We start from the raw sequence: 12,740 nt of genomic DNA, 5'->3' as shown, positions 1-12,740 counted from the left end.
TTCTGTGTTCTATTATAGTGCTTCTAGTGTCTCCGTATTCCACAGCACGCGACATAGCTTTGCACACGATAAATGTAACCGTTTCAGAGTGAAGAGCTGCCAATATGGCGATCTGGCATTAAGTCGATTCGATAGCAAATGACGAAAACGGGCGGATTTCTCACGTTTACACTACATATGAACACTTTTCACATTCCCCCGTCCAACGCGGTTGCTAAACCTCCCGTCATGCAAGGTCGTAAGGTCCTAGCTCATGCCCAAGTCACCAAAATCGTCTGAAAAGTCAATAATCGATAACTAAAACTTCAATATTACTGCTTAGTACTGACTATCTCATCAACTTAGAAGCTTCTTCTGTGTTCTATTATGGTGCTTTTAGTGTCTCCGCATACCACAGCAGCGGCATTGCTTTGCACACGATAAATGTAACCGTTTCAGTGAGCATACCGGCCAATATGACGATCTGGCATTAAGTCGATTCGATAGCAAATGACGAAAACGGGCGGATTTCTCAGGTTTTCACAACGTATGAACAGTTTTCACATTCCACAGTGCAACGCGGCTACTAGACCTACCTTTATGCAAAATCTTAAGGTCCTAGCTCATGTCGAAGGCGCCAAAGCCGTTTAAAAAGTCAATAATCGATAACTGAAACTTGAAATGTACTGCTTCGGACTGGCTATCACACCAATTTAGAAGTTTCTTTTGTGTTCTGTTATGGTGCGTTTAGTGTCTCCGCATACCGCAGCACGCGACATAGCGTTGCACACGATAAATGTAACCGTTTCAGAGAGAAGAGCGGGCAATATGACGATCTGGCATTTAGTCGATTCGATAGCAAATGACGAAAACGGGGCGATTTCTCAGGTTTACACTACATATGAACACATTTCACATTCCCCCGTGAATGACGGCTGCTAGAACTCCCTCATGCAAAATCTTAACGTCCTAGCTCATGTCCAAGGCACCAAAGCCGTCTAAAAAGTCAGTAATCGATAACTAAAACTTGAATTGTACTGCTTCTTACTGGCTATCACAACAACTTAGAAACTTCATCTGTGTTGTATTATGGTGCTTTTAGTGTCTCCGCATACCGAAGCACGCGACATAGCTTTGCACACGATAAATGTAACCGTTTCAGAGAGAAGAGCCGCCAATATGACGATCTGGCAAATGTCTATTCGATAGCAAATTACGAAAACGGGTGGATTTCTCATGTTTTCACTACATATGAACACCTTTCACATTCCCACGTCCAACGCGGCTGCTAGAACTCCCTCATGCAAAATCTTAAGGTCCCAGCTTATGTCCAAGGCACCAAAGCCATCTAAAATGTCAATAATCGATAACACAAACTTGAATTGTACTGCTTCTTACTGGCTATCACATCAACTTAGAAGCATCTTCTGTGTTCCATTATGGTGCTTTTAGTGTCTCCGCATACCACAGCACGCAACATATCTTTGCACACTATAAATGTAACCGTTTAAGAGAGAATACCGGCCAATATGACGATCTGGCATTAAGTCGATTCGATAGGAAATGACGAAAACAAGCGGATTTCTCAGGTTTTCAATGCATATGAACAGTTTTCACATTCTCCCGTGCAACGCGGCTGCTAGACCCCCCTTCATTCATGGTCGTAAGGTCCTAGCTAATGTCCAATTCACCAATATAGTCTAAAAATTCAATAACCGATAACTAAAACTTGAATTGTACTGCTTCGTACAGGCTATCACATCAGGACAGGTCGTAGCTCATGTCAAAGGAACCAAAGCCGTCTAAAAAGTCAATAATCGATAACAAAATCATAAATTGTACTGCTTCGTACTGGCTATCACATCAATTTAGAAGCTTCTTCTGTGTTCTGTTATGGTGCTTTTAGTGTCTCCACATACCGCAGCACGCGACATAGCTTTGCACACGATACATGTAACCATTTAAGAGAGAAGAGCGGGCAATATGACGATCTGGCACTAAGTCGATTCGATAGCAAATGTCGAAAACGGGCGGATTTCTCAGGTTTCCACTATATATGAACACTTTTCACATTCCCCCGTGCAACGCAGCTCCTAGACATCCTTTCATGCAATATCGTAAGGTCGTAGCTCATGTCAAAGGAACCAGGTTTCCACTATATATGAACTCTTTTCACATTCCCCCGTGCAACGCAGCTCCTAGACATCCTTTCATGCAATATCGTAAGGTCGTAGCTCATGTCAAAGGAACCAATGCCGTCTAAAAGGTCAATAATCGATAACTAAAACTTGAATTGTACTGCTTCGTAGTGGCTATCACTTCATCATAGAAGCTTCTTCTGTGTTCTGTTATGGTGCTTTTAGTGTCTCCGCATACCGCAGCACGCGACATAGCTTTGCACTCGATAAATGTAACCGTTTCAGAGAGAAGGGCGGCAAATTTGACGATATGGCATTAAATCGATTCGATAGCAAATGACGAAAACGGGCGGATTTCTCAGGTGTTTAATATATATGAGCACTTTTCACATTCTGTCGTGCAACGTGGCTGCGAGACCTCCCTTCATGCAAAATCTTAAGGTCCTAGCTCATGTCCAAGGCACCAAGGCCGTCTAAAAAAGGCAATAATCGATAACTAAAACTTGAATTGTACTGCTTCGTACTGGCTATCACATCAACTTAGATGCTTCTTTTGTATTATATTATGGTGCTTTTACTGTTTCCACATACCGCAGCACGCGACATAGCTTTGCACACGATAAATGTAACCATTTCAGAGAGAAGAGCGGCCAATAAGACGATCTGGCATTAGGTCGATTCGATAGAAATAACGAAAACGGGCGGATTTCTCAGCTTTTCACTACATACGAAACTTTTCACATCACCCCGTGCAACGTGGCTGGTAGAATTCCCTTCATGCAAAATCTTCAGGTCCTAGCTCATGTCCAATGCACCAAAGCCGTCTAAAAAGTTAATAATCGATAACTAAAACTTGAATAGTACTGCTACGTGCTGGCTTTCACATCAACATAGAAGCTTCTTCTGTGTTCTATTATGGTGCTTTTAGTGTCTCCACATACCACAGCAAGCGACATAGCTTTGCACACGATAAATGTAACCGTTTCAGAGAGAAAAGTGGCCAATATGACGATCTGGCATTAAGTCGATTCAATAGCAAATGACGAAAGCAGGCGGATTTCTCCGGTTTTCACTACATATGAACACTTTTCACATACCCCCATGCATCGCGGCGACTAGACCTCCCTCCCTGCAAAATCTTAAGGTCCTAGATCATGCCCACGGCACCAAAGCCGTCTAAAAAGTCAATAATCGATAACTAAAACTTGAATTGCACTGCTTCGTACTGGCTATCACATTAACTTAAGTGCTTCATTTGTATTATATTATGGTGCTTTTCGTGTCTCCACATACCGCAGCACGCGACATAGCATTGCACACGATAAATGTAACCATTTCAGAGAGAAGAACCGTCAATATGACGATCTCGCATTAAGTCGATTCGATAGCAAATAACGAAAACGGGCGGATTTCTCAGGTTTTTACAACATATGAACACTTTTCACATTGTCTCGTGCAACGTGGCTGCTAGACCTCCCTTCATGCAAAATCTTAAGGTCCTAGCTCATGTCCAATGCACCAAAGCCGTCTAAAAAGTTAATAATCGATAACTAAAACTTGAAATGTACGGCTAAGTACTTTCTATCACATCAACTTAGATGCTTCTTCTGTGTTCTATTATGGTGCTTTTAGTGTTCAGGCATACCGCAGCTCGCGACATAGGTTTGCACACGATAAATGTAACCGTTTCAGAGAGAATACCGACCAATATGACGATCTGGCATTAAGTCGATTCGATAGCAAATGACGAAAACGGGCGGATTTGTCAGGTTTTCACTACATATGAACACTTTTCACATTCCCCCGTGCAACGCGGCTGCTAGACCTCCCTTCATGCAGGGTCGTAAGGTCCTAGCTCATGTCCAAGGCACCAGAATCGTCTAAAAATTCAATAATCGATAACTAGAACTTTAATTGTACTGCTTCGTATTAGCTATCACATACACTTAGAAGCTTCTTCTGTGTTCTATTATGATGCTTTTAGTGTCTCTGCATACCGCAGCACGCGACATAGCTTTGCACACGATAAATATAACGGTTTCAGAGAGAATAGCGGGCACTATGACGATCTGGCGTTAAGTCGATTCGATAGCAAATGACGAAACATAGGCGGATATCTCAGGTTTTCACTGTATTTGAACACTTTTCAAATTCCCCCGTGCAACGCAGCTGCTAGACCTCCCTTCCTGTAAATTCTTATGGTCCTAGCCCATGTCCAAGGCACCAAAGCCATATAAAAAGTCAATAATGGATAACTAAAACTTGAAATCTACTGCTCCGTAATGGCTATCACATCAACTTAGAAGCTTCATGTGTGTTCTATTATGGTGTTTTTAGTGTCTCCGCTTACCTTAACACGAGACATTGCTTTGCACACGATAAATGTAACCGTTTCAGAGAGAAGAGCGGCCAATATGACGATCTGGCATTAAGTCGATTCGATAGCAAATGACGAAAACGGGCGGATTTCTCAGGTATTACTACATATGAACACTTATCACATTCCCCCGTGCAACGCGTCTGCGAGACCTCCATTCCTGCAAAATCTGAATTTCTTTGCTCATGTCCAAGGCACCATTGCCGTGTGAAGAGTCAATAATCGATAAGTAAAACTTGAATTGTACTGCTTCGTACTGGCTATCACATCCACTTAGAAGCATCATCTGTGTTCTATTATTGTGCTTTTGGTGTCTAGACATTCCGCAGCTCGAGACATAGTTTTTTACACGATAAATGTAACAGTTTCAGAGAGAAGAGCGGACAATATGACGATCTGGCATTAAGTCGATTCGATAGCAAATGACGAAAACGGGCGGATTTCTCAGGTATTCACTACATATGAACACTTTTCACATTCCGCCGTGCAACGCGGCTGCGAGATCTCCATTCCTGCAAAATCTTAAAGTCCTAGCTCAGGTCCACGGCACCAAAGCCGTCTGACAAGTCAATAATCGATTCGTAAAACTTGAATAGTAGTGCTTCGTACTGGCTATCACATCAACTTAGATGCTTCTTTTGTATTATATTATGGTGTTTTTGGTGTTACCACATACCGCAGCACGCGACATAGCTTTGAACACGATAAATGTAACCATTTCAGAGAGAAGAACGGCCAATATGACGCTCTGGCATTAGGCCGATTCGATAGCAAATAACGAAAACGGGCAGATTTCTCAGGTTTTCACTACATATGAACACTTTTCACATTCCCCTGTGCAACGCGGCTGCTATACCTATCTTCTTACAAAATCTTAAGGTACTAGCTCATGTCCAAGGCACCAAAGCCGTCTAAAAAGTCAATAATCGATAACTAAAACTTGAAATGTACGGCTTCGTACTGGCTATCACATCAACTTAGATGCTTCTCCTATGTTCCATTATGATGCTTTTAGTTCAAAAAATGGCTCTGAGCACTATGGGACTCAACTGCTGTGGTCATTAGTCCCCTAGAACTTAGAACTACTTAAACCTAACTAACCTAAGGACATCACACACATCCATGCCCGAGGCAGGATTCGAACCTGCGACCGTAGCAGTCGCAGGTGCTTTTAGTGTCTAGGCATTGCGCAGCAGGCGAGATAGCTTTGCACACGATAAATGTAACCGTTCAAGAGAGAAGAGCGGCCAATATGAAGATCTGGCATTAGGTCGATTCGATAGCAAATAACGAAAACGGTCGGATTTCTCAGGTTTTTACAACATATGAACACTTTTCACATTCTCTCGTGCAACGTGGCTGCTAGACCTCCCTTCATGCAAAATCTTAATGTCACAGCTCTTGTTGAAGGCACCAAAGCCGTCTGACAAGTCAATAATCGATAACTAAAACTTGAATTGTACTGCTTCGTACTGGTATCACATCAACTTAGAAGCTTCTTGTGTGTTCTATTACGCTGTTTTTAGTGTCTCCGCATACCGCAGCACGCGATATGGCTTTGCACACGACAAATGTAACCGTTCAAGAGAGAAGAGCGGCAAATATGAAGATCTGGCATTAGGTCGATTCGATAGCAAATAACGAAAACGGGCGGATTTCTCAGCTTTTACTACATACGAAACTTTTCACATCACCCCGTGCAACGTAGCTGCTAGAATTCCCTTCATGCAAAATCTTCAGGTCCTAGCTCATGTCCAATGCACCAAAGCCGTCTAAAAAGACAATAATCGATAACTAAAACTTGAATTGTACTGCTACGTGCTGGCTTTCACATCAACTTAGAAGCTTCTTCTGTGTTATATCACATCAACTGAGAAATTTCTTCTGTGTTCTGTTATGGTGCTTTTAGTGTCTCCTCATACCGCAGCACGCGACATAGCTTTGCACACGATAAATGTAACCGTTTCAGAGAGAAAAGCGGCCAATATGACGATCTGGCACTAAGTCGATTCTATAGCAAATGACGAAAGCAGGCGGATTTCTCCGGTTTTCACTACATATCAACACTTTTCACATTCTCCCATGCAACGCGGCTGCTAGACCTCCCTTCCTGCAAAATCTGAAGGTCCCAGCTCATGTCCAAGGCACCAAAGCCGTCTAAAAAAGGCAATAATCGATAACTGAAATTTGAATTGTACTGCTTCGTACTGGCTATCACATTAACTTAGGTGCTTCTTTTGTATTATATTATGGTGCTTTTCGTGTCTCCACATACCGCAGCACGCGACATAGCATTGCACACGATAAATGTAACCATTTCAGAGAGAAGAACCGTCAATATGACGATCTGGCATTAAGTCGATTCGATAGCAAATGACGAAAACGGGCAGATTTCTCAGGTTTTCACTACATATGAAGCCAGCTAAAAAGTCAATAATCGATACCTAAAACTTGAAGTGTACTACTTCTTAATGGCTATTATATCGATATAGAAGCTTCATCTGTGTTCTACTATGGTGATTTTATTGTCTCCGCATACCGCAGCACGCGACATAGCTTTGCAGACGATAAGTACAACCGTTTCAGAGAAAAGAGGGGCCAATTTGACGATCTGGCTTTAAGTCGATTCGATAACAAATGACGAAAACTGACGGATTTCTCAGGTTTTTACTACATATGAACACTTTTCACATTCTCCCGTGCAACTCGGCTGCTAGTCCTCCTTTCATGGAGAATCTTAAGGTCCTAGCTCATGTCCAGATCACCAAAGCCAGCTAAAAAGTCAATAATCGATACCTAAAACTTGAATTGTACTACTTCTTACTGGCTATTACATCATCTTAGAAGCTTCATCTGTGTTCTACTATGGTGATTTTATTGTCTCCGCATACCGCAGCACGCGACATAGCTTTGAGGACGATAAATACAACCGTTTCAGAGAGAAGAGCGGCCAATGTGACGTTCTGGCATTAAGTCGATTCGATAACAAATGACGAAAACGGACGGATTTCTCAGGTTTTTACTACATATGAACACTTTTCACATTCTCCCGTGCAACTCGGCTGCTAGTCCTCCTTTCATGCAGAATCTTAAGGTCCTAGCTCATGTCCAGATCACCAAAGCCAGCTAAAAAGTCAATAATCGATACCTAAAACTTGAATTGTACTACTTCTTACTAGCTATTACATCATATTAGAAGCTTCATCTGTGTTCTACTATGGTGCTTTTAGTGTCTCCGAATACCGCAGTACGCGACATAGCTTTGCAGACGATAAGTACAACCGTTTCAGAGAGCAGAGCGGCCAATGTGACGATTTGGCTTTAAGTCGATTCGATAACAAATGACGAAAACGGACGGAATTCTCAGGTTTTTACTACATATGAACACATTTCACATTCTCCCGTGCAACGCGGCTGCTAGTCCTCCTTTAATGCAGAATCTTAAGGTCCTAGCTCATGTCCAAGGCACCAAAGCCAGCTAAAAAGTCAATAATCGATAACTAAAACTTGAATTGTACTACTTCTTACTGGCTATTACATCATCTTAGAAGCTTCATCTGTGTTCTACTATGGTGATTTTATTGTCTCCGCATACCGCAGCACGCGACATAGCTTTGCAGACGATAAGTACAACCGTTTCAGAGAAAAGAGGGGCTAATGTGACGATCTGGCTTTAAGTCGATTCGATAACAAATGACGAAAACGGACGGATTACTCAGGTTTTTACTACATATGAACACTTTTCACATTCTCCCGTGCAACTCGGCTGCTAGTCCTCCTTTCATGCAGAATCTTAAGGTCCTAGCTCATGTCCAAGGCACCAAAGCCAGCTAAAAAGTCAATAATCAGTACCTAAAACTTGAATTGTACTACTTCTTACTGGCTATTACATCGACTTAGAAGCTTCATCTGTGTTCTACTATGGTGCTTTTAGTGTCTCCACATACCGCAGCACGCGACATAGCTTTGCAGACGATAAGTACAACCGATCCAGAGAGATGAGCGGCCAATGTGACGATCGGGCTTTAAGTCGATTCGATAATAAATGACGAAAATGGACGCATTTCTCAGGTTTCTACTACATATGAACACATTTCACATTCTCCCGTGCAACGCGGCTGCTAGTCCTCCTTTAATGCAGAATCTTAAGGTCCTAGCTCATGTCCAAGGCACCAAAGCCAGCTAAAAAGTCAATAATCGATACCTAAAACTTGAATTGTACTACTTCTTACTGGCTATTACATCATCTTAGAAGCTTCATCTGTGTTCTACTATGGTGATTTTATTGTCTCCGCATACCGCAGCACGCGACATAGCTTTGCAGACGATAAGTACAACCGTTTCAGAGAGAAGAGCGACCAATGTGACGATCGGGCTTTAAGTCGATTCGATAACAAATGACGAAAACCGACGTATTTCTCAGGTTTCTTCTACATATGAACACATTTCACATTCTCCCATGCAACGCGGCTGCTAGTCCTCCTTTAATGCAGAATCTTAAGGTCCTAGCTCATGTCCAGAGCACCAAAGCCAGCTAAAAAGTCAATAATCGATACCTAAAACTTGAATTGTACTACTTCTTACTGGCTATTACATCAACTTAGAAGCTTCATCTGTGTTCTACTATGGTGCTTTTAGTGTCCCCGCATACCGCAGCACGCGACATAGCTTTGAGGACGATAAGTACATCCGTTTCAGAGAGAGGAGCGGCCAATGTGACGTTCTGGCATTAAGTCGATTCGATAACAAATGACGAAAACGGACGGATTTCTCAGGTTTTTACTACATATGAACACTTTTCACATTCTCCCGTGCAACTCTTCTGCTAGTCCTCCTTTCATGCAGAATCTTAAGGTCCTAGCTCATGTCCAGATCACCAAAGCCAGCTAAAAAGTCAATAATCGATACCTAAAACTTGAATTGTACTACTTCTTACTGGCTATTACATCATATTAGAAGCTTCATCTGTGTTCTACTATGGTGCTTTTAGTGTCTCCGAATACCGCAGTACGCGACATAGCTTTGCAGACGATAAGTACAACCGTTTCAGAGAGCAGAGCGGCCAATGTGACGATTTGGCTTTAAGTCGATTCGATAACAAATGACGAAAACGGACGGATTTCTCAGGTTTTTACTACATATGAACACTTTTCACATTCTCCCGTGCAACTCGGCTGCTAGTCCTCCTTATGATGCAGAATCTTAAGGTCCTAGCTCATGTCCAAGGCACCAAAGCCAGCTAAAAAGTCAATAATCGATACCTAAAACTTGAAGTGTACTACTTCTTACTGGCTATTACATCAACTTAGAAGCTTCATCTGTGTTCTACTATGGTGCTTTTAGTGTCTCCGCACACCGCAGCACGCGACATAGCTATGCAGACGATAAGTACAACCGTTTCAGAGAGAAGAGCGGCCAATGTGACGATCGGGCTTTAAGTCGATTCGATAACAAATGACGAAAATGGACGGATATCTCAGGTTTCTACTACATATGAACACATTTCACATTCTCCCGTGCAACGCGGCTGCTAGTCCTCCTTTAATGCAGAATCTTAAGGTCCTAGCTCATGTCCAAGGCACCAAAGCCAGCTAAAAAGTCAATAATCGATACCTAAAACTTGAAGTGTACTACTTCTTAATGGCTATTATATCAATATAGAAGCTTCATCTGTGTTCTACTATGGTGATTTTATTCTCTCCGCATACCGCAGCACGCGACATAGCTTTGCAGACGATAAGTACAACCGTTTCAGAGAAAAGAGGGGCCAATTTGACGATCTGGCTTTAAGTCGATTCGATAACAAATGACGAAAACGGACGGATTTCTCAGGTTTTTACTACATATGAACACTTTTCACATTCTCCCGTGCAACTCGGCTGCTAGTCCTCCTTTCATGGAGAATCTTAAGGTCCTAGCTCATGTCCAGATCACCAAAGCCAGCTAAAAAGTCAATAATCGATACCTAAAACTTGAATTGTACTACTTCTTACTGGCTATTACATCATCTTAGAAGCTTCATCTGTGTTCTACTATGGTGATTTTATTGTCTCCGCATACCGCAGCACGCGACATAGCTTTGAGGACGATAAATACAACCGTTTCAGAGAGAAGAGCGGCCAGTGTGACGTTCTGGCATTAAGTCGATTCGATAACAAATGACGAAAACGGACGGATTTCTCAGGTTTTTACTACATATGAACACTTTTCACATTCTCCCGTGCAACTCGGCTGCTAGTCCTCCTTTCATGCAGAATCTTAAGGTCCTAGCTCATGTCCAGATCACCAAAGCCAGCTAAAAAGTCAATAATCGATACCTAAAACTTGAATTGTACTACTTCTTACTAGCTATTACATCATATTAGAAGCTTCATCTGTGTTCTACTATGGTGCTTTTAGTGTCTCCGAATACCGCAGTACGCGACATAGCTTTGCAGACGATAAGTACAACCGTTTCAGAGAGCAGAGCGGCCAATGTGACGATTTGGCTTTAAGTCGATTCGATAACAAATGACGAAAACGGACGGAATTCTCAGGTTTTTACTACATATGAACACTTTTCACATTCTCCCGTGCAACTCGGCTGCTAGTCCTCCTTTTGATGCAGAATCTTAAGGTCCTAGCTCATGTCCAAGGCACCAAAGCCAGCTAAAAAGTCAATAATCGATACCTACAACTTGAAGTGTACTACTTCTTACTGGCTATTACATCAACTTAGAAGCTTCATCTGTGTTCTACTATGGTGCTTTTAGTTTCTCCGCACACCGCAGCACTCGACATAGCTATGCAGACGATAAATACAACCGTTTCAGAGAGAAGAGCGGCCAATGTGACGATCGGGCTTTAAGTCGATTCGATAACAAATGACGAAAATGGACGGATTTCTCAGGTTTCTACTACATATGAAGACATTTCACATTCTCCCGTGCAACGCGGCTGCTAGTCCTCCTTTAATGCAGAATCTTAAGGTCCTAGCTCATGTCCAAGGCACCAAAGCCAGCTAAAAAGTCAATAATCGATACCTAAAACTTGAAGTGTACTACTTCTTACTGACTATTATATCAACTTAGAAGCTTCATCTGTGTTCTACTATGGTGATTTTATTGTCTCCGCATTCCGCAGCACGCGACATAGCTTTGCAGACGATAAGTACAACCGTTTCAGAGAAAAGAGGGGCCAATTTGACGATCTGGCTTTAAGTCGATTCGATAACAAATGACGAAAACGGACGGATTTCTCAGGTTTTTACTACATATGAACACTTTTCACATTCTCCCGTGCAACTCGGCTGCTAGTCCTCCTTTTGATGCAGAATCTTAAGGTCCTAGCTCATGTCCAGATCACCAAAGCCAGCTAAAAAGTCAATAATCGATACCTAAAACTTGAATTGTACTACTTCTTACTGGCTATTACATCATCTTAGAAGCTTCATCTGTGTTCTACTATGGTGAATTTATTGTCTCCGCATACCGCAGCACGCGACATAGCTTTGCAGACGATAAGTACAACCGTTTCAGAGAGAAGAGCGGCCAATGTGACGATCGGGCTTTAAGTCGATTCGATAACAAAAGACGAAAACGGACGTATTTCTCAGGTTTCTACTACATATGAACACATTTCACATTCTCCCGTGCAACGCGGCTGCTAGTCCTCCTTTCATGCAGAATCTTAAGGTCCTAGCTCATGTCCAGATCACCAAAGCCAGCTAAAAAGTCAATAAGCGATACCTAAAACTTGAATTGTACTACTTCTTACTGGCTATTACATCAACTTAGAAGCTTCATCTGTGTTCTACTATGGTGCTTTTAGTGTCTCCGCATACCGCAGCACGCGACATAGCTTTGAGGAAGATAAGTACAACCGTTTCAGTTAGAGGAGCGGCCAATGTGACGTTCTGGCATTTAGTCGATTCGATAACAAATGACGAAAACGGACGGATTTCTCAGGTTTTTACTACATATGAACACTTTTCACATTCTCCCGTGCAACTCGGCTGCTAGTCCTCCTTTCATGCAGAATCTTAAGGTCCTAGCTCATGTCCAGATCACCAAAGCCAGCTAAAAAGTCAATAATCGATACCTAAAACTTGAATTGTACTACTTCTTACTGGCTATTACATCATATTAGAAGCTTCATCTGTGTTCTACTATGGTGCTTTTAGTGTCTCTGCATACCGCAGCACGCGACATAGCTTTCCAGACGATAAGTACAACCGTTTCAGAGAGAAGAGCGGCCAATGTGACGAT

This window comes from Schistocerca gregaria, unplaced genomic scaffold (assembly GCF_023897955.1).
Source record: "Schistocerca gregaria isolate iqSchGreg1 unplaced genomic scaffold, iqSchGreg1.2 ptg000418l, whole genome shotgun sequence".
In the NCBI taxonomy this organism is placed as follows: Eukaryota; Metazoa; Arthropoda; class Insecta; order Orthoptera; family Acrididae; genus Schistocerca; species Schistocerca gregaria.
Note: the sequence above shows the minus strand (reverse complement) of the source record.